Source organism: Haemaphysalis longicornis, unplaced genomic scaffold (assembly GCF_048455015.1).
Source record: "Haemaphysalis longicornis isolate Haplotype H1 unplaced genomic scaffold, Haemaphysalis longicornis Haplotype H1 scaffold_12, whole genome shotgun sequence".
Lineage (NCBI taxonomy): Eukaryota > Metazoa > Arthropoda > Arachnida > Ixodida > Ixodidae > Haemaphysalis > Haemaphysalis longicornis.
Window position 1 is genome coordinate 20,733,422 of NW_027526225.1, and position 17,962 is coordinate 20,751,383.

At 46.6% G+C, this 17,962-nt stretch overlaps 1 protein-coding gene across 5 annotated transcripts in view; it reads left to right on the forward strand.

Moving 5' to 3' along the window:
* Lar (tyrosine-protein phosphatase Lar) overlaps nucleotides 1-17,962 on the forward strand; it is a 511,609-nt gene that overhangs the window by 147,295 nt on the left and 346,352 nt on the right. The window lies entirely within an intron of this gene.

Here is a 17,962-nt window from a genome sequence, read left to right on the forward strand (position 1 = left end):
CTGTTTGAGTTCAATCGTTCCGCGTGCAAACGTGTTTGACCATTAAAGACCGTTGGTGTCACGCCTATAAATACAAGGGGAACCGGCCCACTCGTCGCAGCCAACTCGTCCTAGGAAAACTGGTCATAGGGAAACTGTTCAAAGAGGGCATCTCGTTCTAGGTGATCCCGTACTAGGAAAAGTGGTAGCACTGACCTTCTCGTGCTAGGAAAAGTCGTCTCACGGTTTCATTTTTGGCCGATGTCGAGGAAATGGGGAGAGGAAGTTAGTGGCTTCTAACCTTATTATTACTCCCAGGTTGACCTCGTCAGAGTTCGGGGGGTCCTCTGCTTTTGTTAGTTTGCAGGCGGTGGTTGAAATGGTTTTTCTATTTTTTAACACATGTTCCTCTGTCCCCTTCTTATTTCCCTTCTTGTTTAAAAAAATCACATTGTTTTACTAGGTAAGGTTTTTTTTTTCAGGTTTGTTATTTTCTTCTCCTTCCAAAAAATATTCGTCACACTTTTTCTGTGGAGGGGGGTGGACTTTTTCTTTCTTTGGCGTTTTCTTTTATTTCTTTTCTTGTTTTCTTTTAGCGTTATCTTTTGAAGCTTGCCTGCTTTTGTATATATCTATAATAGGGCGCAAAATGTTGGCCTATTGTTTGTTTGCAAGTGCTGGATGCAACTGGCCTTTCGGTTTCAGCACAACTTCCAGTTTCTTTTTTTGCTTTTCTTCTCCTAAAAAAAATATTAGTCACACTTTTTTGTGTGAGTGTGTGTGTGTGTGGGGGGGGGGGGGGGGGGGTCAACTTTTAAGTCCAGCCTTGACTTTCGCTCCCATATATAGTAGATATAAAGACTAACAAAACGAAAGTTCCCCAGCTTGACAATCACTGTTTGTCAGCAGGCATGAAAACAAAAGATCAAAATACTAAAAAGCGAAAACACAGAACGAAATCGCAAATCCCTATACAGCGCCGTCACTTAATTACCAAAAATAAAAAAAATGTATTACAAAAAACAGAACGGGCAAAATAAATCTAATATAAAAGACTCACGTAATTAGCTGCACAAAGAAAAAAAAATAAGATACACTGTTTGGCTGGCGCGTTCCTCGAAGGCGACAAAGGAAACATTAAGGGTGGTGAATTGAAGGAGTGTAAGAATGTTTACGCATAAGATGAGAAATATACAAGCGTCTGTACTCTTTCATTTGAACATGATAGACGAAAAACGTAAATTGTGACGAGTTGGCCGAGTGTCCAGTTGCCCTAGGTTACGAGTTTCCCTAGTGCGAGATGGCCTATGACGACTTGCCCTATGTGACGAATTCACCTATGACGAGTTGGCTGCGACGAGTTCACTTTTGACGAGTTCTCCTAGACCCAAATACAAGATACGCTGCGCGCATTCAGCGAGTGCGCCTCGGACATAACTCGGAAACTGTCGGAGTGAGTACTGATGTTGGAGCCTTGAACTCTTCTCGGGAGCCTTTACACTGTATTATCGTTGAAATCTGCATTTTGTCATGGCTTAAAAAGGTTTAATTTTGCCCCTGGCCCCTGGTCGTCCAGACGAATGAAACTTACACCGACGATGGTCTGCTGTCCCCCTACCACGACGTGTGCTGTTAACACGACCTCGGTTGCGACAGAGTACACCTCTGTCCTGCTTATCGCTTATTTCTTTTAAGAGGAGCATTCGGGTAAAACACAATCCGTCCAGCGTTGCAATCCTTCACTCAAATGAATAGGAACATTCGTACCAATTTTGACGTGCCCGCTATTCAGGTCCTCCTTTTTTTTTTTTTTTTTTGTAGGAAAGGAGTGCGGATAACGGAACAAAGGGAGTGCTTTCAACGCAAGTTTATACGGCGAGAATCGGTCGTGCCGGAGAGCGAACTAATTAACGCTATTACTTCTCCTGCACTCAAACACTGCGCAAACTGCTATTAAGTACCAGCAACAAGGTCTTGCTCTCACCCTGCAGCCATTTAATAAAACTACAATGCCTGTCTGCAAAATAACACATTCAGCTCAATTGTGGTATCCGTATAAGCGGGCGAAAAGTTATCGCTCCGCACACACAAGGCGATAGCAACGCTTGCGCGGAAATTGGATACCGACGGGAAAAAAGAAAATAGCGAAGCGAGCCGCCCGGTAATTTAAATTTACGCGGGAATGGGGGACGACCCCGCCTGGGGGCAAATAAAAGGACAACAAAGGTGCAAGTGATGCTAGAATGCAGAGGGATTCAGCCAGGAAGCAGTCATTTAATTTTAATCTTTTCCTCTATCTCTGTTCTCCCTCTCGATGTCTCACATCCCCGGAAGCGTACGAGCTCACCGCAACAAACCGTGGATCTGCCCTCCTCGACGGAGCACGAGGCAAATAAAGGAAGCTTAAGATGGGACGGGGATGTTGGAACAAGCCCGGGGAGTAGCAAAGACAGCCCAGGGCATCAATCGTCAATTAGGAGAAACTAACTAATTAGCGGTCCAACGCCTCCCCGCCCCCCACCTCCGAAGAACACACGGACAGACAAGCTTCCCGTGTTGCGCGACGAAACGCTCGGCAGCCGATAACAAACGCTTCCCGCCCGAACAAACGCCCCGCGGTCGCTGGGAAGAGGAGGGAATAGATGAGGATTGGATGAAAAGGAAGAGCGGGAGCATGATGCTGGGAGTGCTTCGCGCTCTCCTCTGCTGTCGCGCGCTAAGGAAACCGCGTGCGTCGGCATGAAAACGACACTGGAGGCTCGGAGAAGCCGTGATCAGCGGGAGAATATAAACGGCGCCTCGTTACGGCGGAATTGAATGCTTGCCATCCAGGACATCTGTATGGCGGTGGGCCTGGAAGAACAGTCTCGTTCTGGTTGTATGGTTCGCTGTTCGACGTGTATTGGACGTCTCGTTCACGCATCGCCATTGCCGCGCTAGTTTTTTTTTTTTTTTTGTGCTTCCGCTTTTTTTTGACATCCCGTTCGTGTGCTCTTCCTTTTTTCTCCTTCTGCCTCTCCGCAACTTTCTCCTCATCTTTTTTGTTGCGTTCCTCTTTTCCCCGTTTAATCGCTTTATTTCCTGATAGCAGCGGATGCAGGAAGAGGCTATAGGCACACGCCGGGCTCTCTCCCCCCTCTCTCTTTATCTCTCTCCCTTTCTCTTTCCGTTTCCCCGTTTCTTTGTCTACTTGTTTCCCAATTTCCCCTTTTTCCGGATTTCCCGTTTTCACGGTCCTTCATCTTTCATTCGTTGACGAACTCCAACGCATCCTTCCGTTCTGGTCTCGGCGGTCTAGTCTTTATTTTCCACACTCACGCCACTTCGGCGTTCCTCTCGGAGCGGAAAACTAATCGTGATTGTGAGGCATTTTTTAGGGTTTTTCATTAAAGTGCTAGAATACATCGTTGAGAAAAAAAATACGCGGAAAGAGTACAATGGTCGGTGTTTTTTCTTGATCAAGTGGTTGCTACGCTTGCCTGGTTTTCTTTATTCTGTCGGTTCTCGCTAAGGGCAAACCGTCCCGTTCACTTTTTAATTTTTGCCTGCGTTCTCTAGTTACTGCTAAAGTGATGTGTAGTGGCGCCTTTCATTGGTATTGTTGCTTTGTGTTTTTATTATCTCGTTGGAGACAGCCGCTTTGAGGTCAATACGACACGGGTAACCAATCTTTCGAGCTGCCTGTAGCAACGCTCTTTAAATGCGGATTCGTTTAAACTGCGTGGGAATTCTCCTGTTGCCTACAACTAATTAGTCTGCGTCGCCCACAGAAACCGACGGTGAGAATTTCTTTCAGAGTCCTTCCTCTTCGTTCTTGTAAGTAAAATTAATTGCCAAAAATTATTAATGGTTGGAGGGGATACCGTATTCCTGTAAAAAGTTGCAGATGCTCCCTAAGCATATTCATATCAGATGAGAATGGTAATATATACTAGAGATTGAGCCGACGAAGACGCCAGAGCGCCGACAATGGCGCCACTAGCTGCTATCATGCGATTCCATTGCATACGTTTATGAAAGGCCGTTACCACGATTATGAGCAGACCATGCGCTGCAGAGAAAACACAGCGCAGCATGGGCGAAGATTGGTCTGCGGCGGACAAAATGTGAGTCAACAGCAGCGTGCCGTCCCCGTTCACCCGTTCAGCAAGTTCTGTCTGCGGTGTGTGCTCTGAAACGCGCCCGTATATCAGCGCGCTCCCTACCACGATTTCTTAATTAGCGAGGTAGTCGAGCCACATTCCACTCAGTTTGATATTTGCCGCACAAATTATTGTCCCTTAAAGTCACGATACTCACAGCGTTCCCTTCTGAAAATACAAATTCCTCTGCCTCATTATATTGCGAAATCAGTGTACCAAAAGCCCCTGCCCTTACATTTTGTCTTAAGGACCGTCAGAATGGTCGGTGGAATTTTTTCGAAAAGAGATGTGAAAGCGAGTACTGATTATTCTTTACCCTTTAAATGCCTGCCGCAATCTTCTGTCTTTTTTCCCAACCACAAATCTCAAACTGCACGATGTCGTAAGCAATCTGAAACGCAGGACTTCTGGATTCAATGGTATCCCTCCACCCACACAAGGATGAATACGCACAAAGGGGCTGATATTATGGCGAGCATTTAAACTTTCAAAACGTAGCTTTTGAAGCTGGCATCGTCGCAGTACAAGAAAAAGTAAAAAAAAAATTATTCCCGTCCTGCACAAAGGTGACCGTAAAATATTTGCTGTTACAAACTTATTCCCATGCCACTATGTTTTAGAAAAATATTCGAAAAATTCTTAAAATATTACAACAGAGCTCCATAGCAATTTAACAATCAATTATGTACCCAGCTTTATTTATGCTAACTTAAGAACTAAAGAAAGAAATTCGTTCGAGCTATACTGCGATGCTTCTGCATAGTTTTACCACAGCCTTCGACGCAATCGAACGTCATTATCTTTGTGTAGGGATTGGTGATATGGACATAATCGGTCCTGAATTGCTGATAGAAAATTGTTTAGTCAATATTGATCCCGTTACTAATGTTGCCGGCTCCAGGCTATATACGTAAAAATCAAATATTGGAGTACCCTAAGGTTGCACTCTTCGCTCATTTCTCTTCATAATTTGTATATAAATGATGTGCCAAGTTATATTGCAACTTCGGAATGCGTATTCTATGACGATAATACGACTACTGTATTAGTGATATAAGTGGCCTCGATCACTGATTCATAAACGAAACCATCATCTAGACGACTTGATGGATTTGTGCTTCTATAGGAAATGCCATTTTAGTCCATATAAAGCGTTTCTAACTTGTACCAACGTACACAAGATGATTTTCTGCCATTATTATTCAAACAGTTTCCAATCGAAGAGGCAGAAAAGGCCATGTTTTGTTCGTTCGACTGAACCGTCAGATGTAATTTCACTTAAATATTGTTTTTTTAAATGATGTACGGCATACGTGTTAATGAAACCGGGTATTTATTTTAAACCCTCGTTTAATGCATGTTTATCATGATTTCATTCAGTCGTATACTATGTTTTAGATAATAATCTGCACCCCCCAGTCTCGCACCAAGCTACAAAACTCAGTACACCACAATCATTAACCACCATTCTTATTTTGTGGCTCCAAAGCACCACAACAAAACAAGAATGCTCTAATAGTCGACAAAATTTTCAAATACAATGCAAGCAAGCAATCGCTGAAGCAAAGTGACAATCAGATTCTCCTATTGCTCATCCATCATGTACAATTAGTGAATACTACAGTAACAACGCTTGCACGTATTTACATCTTCACTTTGTCACAAGTTCTAACTAATTATAGGAAACAAAGAGGTCATTTTACTAGAATATGGCTTCTGGAACACCATTGCACCGATAGTCAAAACTTCCCGATCAGTTGGCTTATGTAAAAAATGAATTGAAAATTTTCCGCACAACTATGCAACACTTCCTCGTTTTCCTTCCCCTTCATAACTCGATATACACTTCCCTTCAATATTTCATTCTGATAAAGCATGCATATTGTTCACTATTCCTCAGCGGTGAACTACGCTTTAAATATCCTTACACTTTAAATACTGCTACAAACAGATATGACCATAACTTTTTTTTATTCCTTCAACCTCTGACAGTCTTAAACGTACGGATGGGAATCTGAGTTACCTTGTTGTTTTTATTTCCAATTTTTCGCTCTTCTATTTCTGGTCTTCTTGTTTTCTTTGATGATGAAAATGGTGGTGTTGTTGATGATGATTATTAGTGTTATCGTCTTTGTAGAGGGACACTAACGTGTCATATCGCCAAAAAAAACTAATATATCTATGTTTTATACCTTCATTTAACGCTAACGCTGCTGTTAGGGCAGGTACACAATATTTATTTTTTTTGTTACAGGTGGTAGCTGTCCTAGGCAATATTCCCCTCTCTGCCTTTCGTTAACCAGCATTCTAATCTTCTTTTATTAGAAGAATAAAATACTTTGGTCCTTGTTTTTGTTGTTGTTCGCTGTATTAAATAATTGCCACATGTTTACCGTCTCAGGAAGTCTCGATTTTAGTGTTCATTTACGGACGCTCCTTTTGTGTAGGCATTTTTGTAATAATTATATCGCGAGCATAAACCCGCCTCCGCACCTCCTGACTTCATCTCACCCGGCCCTTGTCGGAAATGAGGTGAACGTCTTTGTTTTGCACTTTGCAATGGAGCGAAGAGTTCTCAAGCCCAGGAATTCGCGGGATCAACTTCTACACGGTAGGCCGATTTCCTACTCTGCCACCGACATTAGAAGTTGCGAGGCGGGCATCGCCTCGCTAAGCCTATTGGCAGGCCAAGTTCTGCATGCAACAGGCGCTGATGGGCTCCAAATCCTTGTGACGCGGCTTAGGATTCACACCGTTGTGGATATGAGTACCACGGATGCACTAGAATACCTTAGGGCCACGGGACAGCATTCCGGCATTCTTGCCAAAGACATCCAAGCTATGGAGGAAGTCCAAGAGCACCTGATTGACTCCGTCGCTGAGATGGGTGGAGACACTCCTTCGCTCGCTGAACCGCAAGGGCAGCCTTTGGTCACAGACAACGACGGCAACCGGAAACTGGCGCTCTCGCGGATACAGAAAAAAAAAAAAACAGCGCAAGGAGCAGCAAGCTAGGGACGAGAACAACTGGGAAACCGGCCCCAGCGGTCCATCGATTCCCCGCGGTGACGCGGCAACACCAAGCTCTCATACAGGCACGAAAACCAAACCGGGGCAGGCACTATTACCGGTAGAAACAACGCCATGGGACGGACAGTGCAGCGGGGGCCGAGGCGTAAGCTTCCGCCGCTTACAAAAGGAGACAAAAATTATTATGCGACCAAAAAAGGGAGGTAAACTTTCGATAGGTGTGGATCGGTCGCCGACGTCGATGATCGATGCGATGATCCGGTAAACGACGACTCGCTGGCTCGTTGGTCGACGGCACATAGCCGACGATGGTCTACTCCAAGTAAACTCAAAATGTACAATATGCGCACTTTATTTACGTTACGTATTTACAACTCATGGTTCGTGATCGCAAATAAGAGGTCGGGCAAGGCCCGCGTCTAGCGGGAGCTCGCCGCTCTCCACCTCTCCTCTGTCTCCGTTCGTTCAATCCCCCTTGAAAACACCAAACTCGTTTTTGCCAAGAAAACGCCGCCCCCAAAAGGGACGTCACAACTTGAGAGTGAGGCTGGCTCATTCATTATCCCACACTAGGCCACTGATTGACCACCGCGACAAACAAAGATAGGTGGGTTCAAAATAGTCACGTGGCCTACCTCTCTCACTCTCACACAGAAATCCAAAGGTATTCCGCAAAACACAAATATAACAGAAATGAAAACCAACCAACATAAAGCAAGCCGAACTCCGGGAGTCGGCTCTCGGGCGACACGTCTTAAAGTATTGTCATACCGTGCACGCCTATGTTTGTGCTCTGCGCCGCCAGAATTCCTTTCCTTTGTTAACACGTGGAGCGCCTAACAAAGCCTGGCCGTCTACCCAACGACGTATCCCATCCACCAAGTCGCCAGGCTCAGACGCGTGACGAACTGAACTTCTCCCAGTAACTTTGAGCAGTGCAACTATCACAGACAGAACGTCTGGTGACCTCTTCCTAACTCTGACCCAATGTTTGACCCCTTGACCAACCTTCAGCTCCCGTCCGCTTCGGGGATTCTCGCAAGGAAATCCTTCTTCGAAAGCTTACATCGCTTTCAGCTATTATGAAGTGACCGACGCGTTTGTATGCGTCGTCTCCGGGCCCGCTCGTCCGGTGGACACAAAAGCGCGGCGAATAACAAAGAAGCCTCCACGGTTTCTCCTCACTCCCCTCGCGCCTAACTCAGCTCGGCCGGCGGGGAAACAAACACAATACAGGTAAAGAAGCTAACCCCAGCGAAATATATCTAATTGCCAGGCGGTTTTAATTGTTAGGTGGGGGGCCCGAACTTAACAAAGGGGTTGGCTGTGAAGACACTCAGCACACACCAAGTCTCAAGAGCGATCGTGGAGGCATGCGAGCACTCTCAGCGATGCCGGGAAAAGAACTTCATTCTACGTCTGCGCAATGGCTCCAACATCATCATCGCGAGCACGCCGCACGAACACACTGCGGCTATCCTCAGACAAATCACCCACCTCAAGATTGGAGGGCCGGGATACGACATGAACACTTAGGTTGCAGCACCCGAGGACATGCTCCGTGGCGTCATTCACGAGATCGACCCCGGCACATCGACGGAGGAACTGCTCACCCACCTCAGAATCAGAACGCAAGGCGTCGCAGTCCAGCACGCATGAATGCTGGGTAAATCCAAAACAGCAGTCATCCCTTTCGACGGACCTTCAGTTCCTCGCTATGTACTGTACTACGGCGGTGAGGTAGCCTGCTACCCGTACAGGCCTACTAGCTAAGTGTGTCAGGTGTGCATGCAGCAAGGACACCGTTCCGATGTCTGCCCCACTCCAGACGCCAAAGCCTGCAGGCATTGCGGTATCTTAGATCCAGTGGACTATCATACATGCACGTCTAAATGTGGACTTTGCGGAGAAGCCCACATAACGGGCGCCCGGGACTGCACGAACCGGCTGAAAACTGTTCGACAACGCCAAACTCGGCGGGACGCGAGCGGCAGAGGTACAGGCCGCACTGCGAGAGGTTCGGCGTGCTAAGCATCCGCTAGAGACGACAAGTGTCGCTTGCAGATTGGCGTACGAAAACGTCGACTGAAACGACGAGCTCACTCCGGCTTTGCTCAACATAAGGTCATTGAAACGCCATTTTGCCGACGTCACCCACGACACCACACCGATACTAAAAGTGAACTTTGTGTCCGTCAGTGATCACCTACAACAGCTTTGCCATTTCAGTCTGACGCGCGAGTTCAAGCTTCCTACAATTTTTTTCAAGTCGAGTAGAGGAAGACAAAAAAACATTATTGAGTTGTAATACGTCTGTTGGCGCCAACAGAAGGACACTCTTCAACTGCTTATTTACCGCCATTATACTCTTCTTTTAGGTTTTCACTGCCTCCAAGCCTTCTCTTATTTTGTTGCGTTGTATTGAGTGCACTGTTTTTTTTTGTGCACTTTATTTTTTTGCCCTTACTCTCGGCAGCTCGTTAATACAGCAAGTCTCGCATTTCAAATACCTAGGAGTTATTTTTGACTGTCATTTACACTGGAAAAAACAAATAAATAGCGTATGCAAGAAACAAGCTTTTGGTTGCCACGCGCTCTTTAAAGCGAGATATTATTTTTCGTACGATGTACGACGCTCCCTCTACTATGCATTCTGTTGTTCCCATATCAGTTATTGTTGTGAACCTTGGGGGCAAACATATAAAACCTACCTATCGCCTTTGCTTCGTATGGAAAAACGAGCATTCACTGCGTTGACAACTGATTCGGGTCTTTCCAGGAACAACGTTTTCCGTGATAATCACGTACTGTCGTTTTGGTCCTTGCGTAACTACAAAATTTCGCTCGTGATCAACAATATAATACCCACCAACACTCCCTTTCCATTAAGCCTTTTCTCCTTACCCTCTCGTAGTACAAGGCAAGCCTCGAATTTCAATTTCAACCTTTCCAAATGTAACAATGTATGTGGTGAACGCCTGATCGAGTTCAGTGGAGTCAATATATGGAACCACCTTCCGATACAGGTGAAAACAGCGAGAAATTTTAAAATGGCCGCTAAATAACATTACAAATCTAGTGAAATTATATCTGAAACCCTTGCTATGTGAATCATCTGTTTATTTTCATTATTTCTCTGTTGGATTTGTTGTGTCTGTCTGTGAATATATACCATTCCCTAACCTCGTGTACATGTCAATTTTTCTTGAGCCCTCCACGCTCTGACGCTTAAGTGCTTGTGAATTGCTTGTAATTTTATATTGAACCGGTCACTAGGCTTTGCAGCTATCGGTCCAAACATTGTTCTGTACATACTTCGTGTTTTATGAAATAAAGTTTCTCATTAAAAAAAAAAGACGAAAGTTGTAATCCGAAGTGAAAATACGTTGTAACGGTTTTTTCTATTTTCTTCGCAGGTGAGTCCCACGTGTGGCTTCTCTGGAAACGGCTTCGAGCAACCGATGCACGAGGCCCTGCTTTCAACCTTTTCTCCTTCAGGTGACTTCCCATACCGTTCCTGCGCTGTGGTGAATGAACTGACGTCGCGAACCGGGTTATTTTCCTGTTCTTATTTTTTGAGGGGCTTGTTGTTTCGTGAGGGTCTCTCGCCATGTTTTGTTTTACGGCATTGTTTTACGGCAACACAGGCATTGTTTTACGCTGGCGTACAAGTTTAAACGTCGCTAGCGAGTATAACGACAAAACTGGCTACGCTGCATGATAACGGTTAGAAGAACTTCTTGCTCGGCTAGTTGGTGAATACTTGCCGTGATTTTAAGCGCAACAACAACAACAACAACAACAACAAAAAAACACGGACGAAGAAACAGAGCAGACGAGACATTCGCTAACTTCCAACCACTTTATTCGGCTACGCATGCGCTTATATTCCCAAGGAAAAGAGGAGAGGACGGGGAAGAAGGATCGTACACATACACAGATGATAACAATCATAGCTTTGTTTCTCCGTCCGTGTTTTTTTTTTTTTTTTTTTCTTGCGCTTAAAATCACGGCAAGTGACAACGGTTACACTGGGTTTAACGTGTACTCGTACCACGTGGGCCCCATTGGTCGGTCTGTTCGCGGAGCTGTTAACTAGGGTGCATGCCGAACTAGTGCGAGGGTGTTTTGAGTCCGTAATGCTTAGTGAGGAGCGCTATCCTAAATGCCCAAAATTGTGCCGGCCCACTCGCTACTTACAAGGAACTAGAAATAGCAAAGAAGAAGATAAGAAAAGCAACTACCCTTCTGTCGAGACGACAGCGATGGAAAACGCGAAGCTTTCGAAAATCAAGTACAACACCAAACGAATTAAATTCCAGAAACGAGCACCTGTTTCTTATCGGTACGGATTAGAGCACTCCGGTTGCGCTTTCTAGTACTTTACTGATACAAGCATTCCATGGCTTTTCCTAGCGTTCCACTATCGTCATCGTAATACGGAGAGTTGCATGATTTTGCAACGAAGCTGTTAGCCTCTCGTTGGTCGGAAAATTTCGTGTCGTAAACAAGAAAACCCAGGCCGGACCCAGTTGTTCTCGCCCAAGACGCCGAACGCAGGCGCCAGGCTAATAAGGCGTACAGCATAGAGCTCAGTATTCGCGTAACGAAAAAAACCACAAAACAAGCGCCTAACCCTAATGATGGATGATAAGGCGCCGGTGAACAATGGGAACCCTCCCCCCATGTGTTCTGGTAAAGATTGGGTTTGCAGCTGCTCTCGAAAGGAGAGGGGGATGACGTCATTCGAGGGCTAGCGCATGAGTCAGGCTAGGCAGAACCCAGCAGGTCTCGCCCAAGACGCCGAGCTCATGCGTTAGGACCCAGCAGTTGCCGCCAGAGAAGCCGAGTGGAAGCGACAAGCCCGCCGAGACAACGAGGACCATTTCATACCCTCCCCCATCCGCATGTGTAGTGGTTTACAAAAGCTGCGCTGGACATGCACTTTCGCAGGGCGGGATGGAGTCCATTTTTTTTTATCTAACTTCGCAAGTCCACGCGCCCCTCTAGAAATCCAAACTGCCCCGACCACGTCAGAATGGCGTAAAAGCTCGGATACACGTCTGCTTCATAACCCGATGGACCCAGGTTTGATTCCTGTCATGGAAAGCGTTTTAATGTTGCTTCACTTCACCCACGGTCATCATCGACGTCAAAGAACACTGGCTTTCCTGCAGTGCGTTTTGGTTGGACTACAGGCGACATCAGTGGGAGGCTGATAGCTTCGCTTTAAAAAGTCATGAGATCATATGTGGATGAACAGCGGAGCTAGAGCCCGGAATATACGCGACGTTTTCGTTACGACGACAGAGAAGAAATAAAATTCAAAGTGGAGAACGGCAACGTGAGTTCACTTATGGTACAACCACCCCGAGGAGGCGGAGGAAACTAGACACGCAGGCGGTTGGAACGTCGACAAAGAGAGGGCAGGGTGACCGGAGACATGGCCGGCGCAGGTCGTACAGCGGCAAATCGTTGGGAAACCTTTACTATCTAGGTTAGACTGTACTGATCTTCAAAATGGTGCATATTAAAACCTACTCAAAATGCATGTACAAATGATGAGACTCATAAGATTTTGCATTGATTCAAACAAGGCTGCATCATATTTGAAGCCTTAGTTTTAGCACGCGCTGAACAAAAATGCACGGAACCATAGCAACAAACCGTTTCGTTGTAAAAGTTAGGGAGCGGGAGGCGGTGGTAGTATCGAACTTTTGAAAGCGCTATGGTATCAAGTGATAAGGGGCACTTTTCTCGTAAAGTAATGCCTATGTGTAGAGATAGGGGGTTGGACCACCGCGTATGCTTAAAGCTTGCCTGGAACGTTGCGTAAACGCATGTGCAGTGCTCTTGTTGAGATAAATCCGCTTAATAAGTTATTGAACTGATTATATACCGGGTAAGAAAGCTGTAAACTGTGATAAGCAGTTGTTGGTTGGTTAGGCGTGAGACCTGCGCAGTGCTTGTTGAGATAACACCCCTTAATGTATTTAAGCGGTTATCTTCCGGCTGAATACAGTCATGAACTCTGATAAGCAGTTTTCCTGTCTGAAGCGCTTGGAAGTACGACTGCCTGTGGTGTAATTTTTTCCCGCGTTTTTTCCCGTCCTCCTCTTGTCTCCCCAGTCTTAACTTGACGACACTGGTGTGAGTTAGGTAAACACTATTTTCTCGCTCCGTTTGAGGAAACCTTACTGGTTGTGGCCTCCTCCGTAAACGGCTTCGTACTCCAAATACCTTGTCTCCCGCCGCCGCCTTGAAATGTACAGTGTTACGAAGTCCGATTTTTTTAAGCACTTGTAATGAGAGTGGTCGGTAAGCAGAATATAAGTGGTAGAAATTTAGAAAATGACCTCGCCGTCGTGGGATTTACTGGAGGCGGGAAGAAAGGACACGTTTAAAGGGACCCTGCGACATTTAAACCTGCGCGACATTTAGATTACGCTGCCAGGAATATCTCGGCCAAACACTACACGTGTACGTGAAGCGGTGAGTGCGCAAATCGCTGTGAAAGACGCGGAAAAACCAACTGCGCTATCTTCATTTTTCCTCATTATGGACTCCCTGGAATGGCCTAAAGACGTCATTGAGGCCATGGCTTCTAGAGACCATACCATGGCTGTCCTTTTGTCTATCGCTGGTCAACTTCGCGGCGTATTTCTCGCATTTCCTGTGACTATCCACCGTCGTCGACACTGTGTAGCAACCTCTTCTATATCTGAATCTGTACGCACAGTTTTGGCGTTTCTCTTGTGTTTTGAGTGCGCGCGGAGTTTTAGTGACTAACTCAATACTCCCCTTTCAACGAGACCACTCGAGAACAAGCGTTTATTGCTTCAAAAACGCCCTACCAGCCTAAGCGCGCGCTTGCGAGCAGGCAGCCGTGCCTGCTTTTTTGTGTCACCAGACCGGAGATAGACCCCTCCACGTAGCGGAGAAAAGGAGAAAACTCCCCGGCATGTGATATATCGAAGGCCTCCGAACGCCGCGAGCCGCCCCCCTCTCCCGGAGAGGGGGGCGGCTCGCGGCGTTTTTTTTGGCATTCTCAACTCGACCGCGTTGTCCGAGGTCGAGTTTGAGAGGGAGAAATTATGCGGGATTTCTCATCGCGCGCAGTTTCGGTGATAGTGAAGGAATTTGCATAATTCTTTCCGGACAAGATTGCTGGGACAATGGACTTTACCGCAAAATACATTCCGAGAGTCGATAGTAAGTGTTGCAGGGTCCCTTTAATTATACAGAGAAGTGAGGCTGTCAGCAAGCTTGGCTTGCTACTCCCCACGGAAATGAAAAGGGCGAAAATAGGCGAACACAAACGGAAACAAGCGCAGAAACGCACATGAAAACCTACAGACGAAGGAACGCACACACGGCACACGCACGTAAGCACATACGTCAAAAGTTCTTAGAAGTTTGTTCAAACCGCAGTAACGGATAAAACACACCAAGGCCTTTATGCTCTGTGTCACTGCGGCAGTCGACTACCATGAACCGATGATATCTTTAAGAATAAGGCGAGCATCAGCATGTAGTCACAAAGACATGTTCATGGTTAGCTCTTGGTCATCAAAACAGGGACACGCACACAGTACATGTTCGATGTCCTCACGAACACTGCAAGCGGAGCGAGAGGGGAGGTAACTCGGCGGGTCTTGTGCAGTTAGTGGTTGGTGAAAGCGACGTTGAGGTGATTGCGGCGAACAATTGCTTCCGCACGCTTCCCTAGGCCACACGTCATTCGGAAAGTGCAAGCGGGATCAATTGTGTTCAGGGGCTGGTAATTCTTGGTTCTGTCCGTAAGTGCCGCGCTACAGACCTCCTATTAGTCATTTCGCAGCTATTACCTCGTTCTATCGTCCCGCTTTATTCCTTTCTGAGCGCCTTTTGCCCGTGCTACATTTAGAAAAGTTCTACGCCTCGACTTTCAACCTTTCCCGCCGGCCCGACCGTACTCTTCACTTAATTTCTGCTTCTTCTCTTCACACCCTTAGTCTAACCTGCCTTCAAAACACAAGTTTCTGGGCGACGCCAATCTTCAGTTCCCGTTCGCCTCCCCGTTTTTGTTCTCTTGGTCCTCTTGCTCCCCCCCCCCCTTCCCCAACCGACGTTACCGACACCAGCAGCAAAACCGTGCTAATCGGCGGAGTGCCACAAGGCCCGATTCTTTACCCGCGCTTTTTCTTTTCCGGCTGCGCCCGCGTCTTCTCACTTGTCCCAGCTGTTGACTTACTGCCCCAATTTTGTTTGCACTTCTTTCTTACACACAAGTCACGGCTTCCGCCCATGTCCCGCTTTTTGAGACCCGACCGTCTGTCTCTGTAGGACGTTTTTCATTACTTTTTTTTTTATTCGAAAGTTTGCCTTCAGTGGCACAAAACCAGCGCTCCTTCCTTTCAGCCTCTCATTGACGTTTGCTTTTTTCTTTCCCTTCTTCTTCATCCCCACTGTCGTTCACTCCGTTTATCTCCCGCCACTGGTTAGAATACAAGTTGCGGTTTCTCGTCTGCCTTTCCCCCCTTTCCTTCTCCCCTCAGCCGCCACCAGCGGGCGCTGCTAGTTCTTGTTCCGTGCCGTGTACCCGAGATTAGGGACGGCGGCGACAGACAGAGAATGGGAGCCGCGGACCATTGTCTAGTCCCATTAATCTCGCCGCCCAGTGGCAGCGCCCTAGCCTCACACACAGCACAGGCGATCCGCTTTGGGGCCTGCTGCCGACCGACTCGCTTCTGGCTCGCACTGGCTTCTCGCTTGGCTCGGTACGCGCACTACCCTGTGGTCGTAGCGGCGTTCACGCCACGCTTTTCTGCTGTGTACAGCGACCCTGCGGCAGACGAGAGAGACACGCGCGTTGTGGTTAGCTCTGCATTCGGCTGACTCCATTTCGGTGACGCCTTGTTGTGGGACGCGACGTTTTGTTCTGAGCTGTATGCCAGGGACCAAGCAAAAAATTTATTCCAGCGTTATAGTTCAGTGCGTCAGTCTGACAATCAAAACACGGAAGAAGAAAGCGCGAAAATTTGAATATGTGAGGCTTAGTTCGTTCATTTACGTCTTGTTGTAGGACGCGAAGTTTGGTTTGAACGGTTTGTTAAGGGAGGAAACAAATGAGAGATGTTTGCGGATGTTAAGCGTTGCTTAATTTTAAAAAGTAAGAAAAGAGCAGAAATTTTATTCGCCCATTGTGCTTTGTTAACACGTTTACGGAATCGCACTGGAACACCTAGTCAGTGAAAAAACAAGCGAGAAACGCATGTATATTTATAGCTTGAACACTTTTAAAAGGAAAAAAAACAAGAGCGCGCTCGAATTTGAATGCCTAGGTGTAGTTCGTTAACACGTTTACGTAGTTCCTCTCAAGCAGTTGGATGGTGTAAACTATGGCTGTCCTTCGAAAGGGTGGTAAAAGTTCGTGAGAGCTGCGTTGAGACGCAACCGGTGGTAAATGGTTCCAAACTTACGTGGAATCCGCTCTGGTGGCTTCATTCTGAGTCCAGAGTCTATATGGTGCAGGAAAGGGTGCCGAGTTTCAGGACAAGACCAGAGGCGGTTTCGCTCCTCTAAGGGATGCTCCTTAGCTAGCGCTGCGCCCTCGTGTTTTGTGAAAAAAATCTTTCTTGTCTTTCTTGTCCCTATAGCGATAATTGTGGATTGCCCGAAACAGTAGAGCACATCCTTCTAGAGTGTCCGGCATACATGCAAGAAAGAAATACCCTCGCAAAAAAGTTTGAGTGCCTCAACAACGCATCTATATCTTTAAAAGGTCTCCTTGGACCCTGGCCCTCTCCATCGTCCCAGAGAAAAGTGTTGGTTGCCTTATTTGACTATTTACACGGAATCGGCGTCGCAGAGACAATTCAGAATCTTTACCTGTGAGATCGTGTGGACTTTTACGCCAACACGCAAAGCTTCATGTTCACTTTTTCTTTTAACCTCTTCTTTTTTTCCCTTTCTTCTGCCCTACTTCTTTTAGGCCATTTACGCCCTTCTCCCGATCCCCGCAGAGTAGCATGTAAGCGGGAACATGCCGGCAAACCTCTCTGCTTTCATCTAATAAAGAGCTCTCTCTCTCTCTCTCTCTCTCTCTCTCTCTCTCTCTCTCTCTCTCTCTCTCTCTCTCTCTCTCTCTCTCTCTCTCTCTCTCTCTCTCTCTCTCTTCAGAAGGTAACGTATATCGAACGAATGCGTTACACCACTGCTATGCCTTCGCCAATTCTCTTCGGTTTTATGGTGAGCGGACTTAGAGAGAGAATTTGCCATGGAAATTAAAGTGTGTGCTTCGTGTACCGCTAAATGTGAGTGATAGGGCTATAGACGGAGACTGGAGTGCCATGTCGCGCCACGCCTTGGAAGCACTACAGGAAGTGTCTGGGAAGAAACTTATGTAACATTTAAACAGAGCTAAAGCAACCGTTGACAAGCACCTCTGTAAGTTCCCTGCTTCCTAAATGCGAAGGAGGAGGAATGCCTTTATTATCAGAGGGGGCAAGAATGCCCTGTTGGGGAAGGAAAGGGACATGAAGGAAGGGAGGGAAAAAGAACAATGCTCAAGGTTCAATCACCTTAAATGGTGGATAGCATTGTAAAGTCCGTGACCATATAGTTCGCAAAAACCGTGAAGAGATAGGTGCTACGATTTTTATAGGTGTCGGTCCAGGTTATCACACCAGCTTGTAAAGACCACTGGTTAGTGCGTATACTTTCTCAAGCATTGAGGGGTCGAAAAATTTATATTCGAAGTTTTAAGCATTATTCACGGTGCACTGTATTGTTACCACCGCAGCACACGCCCACACGCGCACCCACGCACA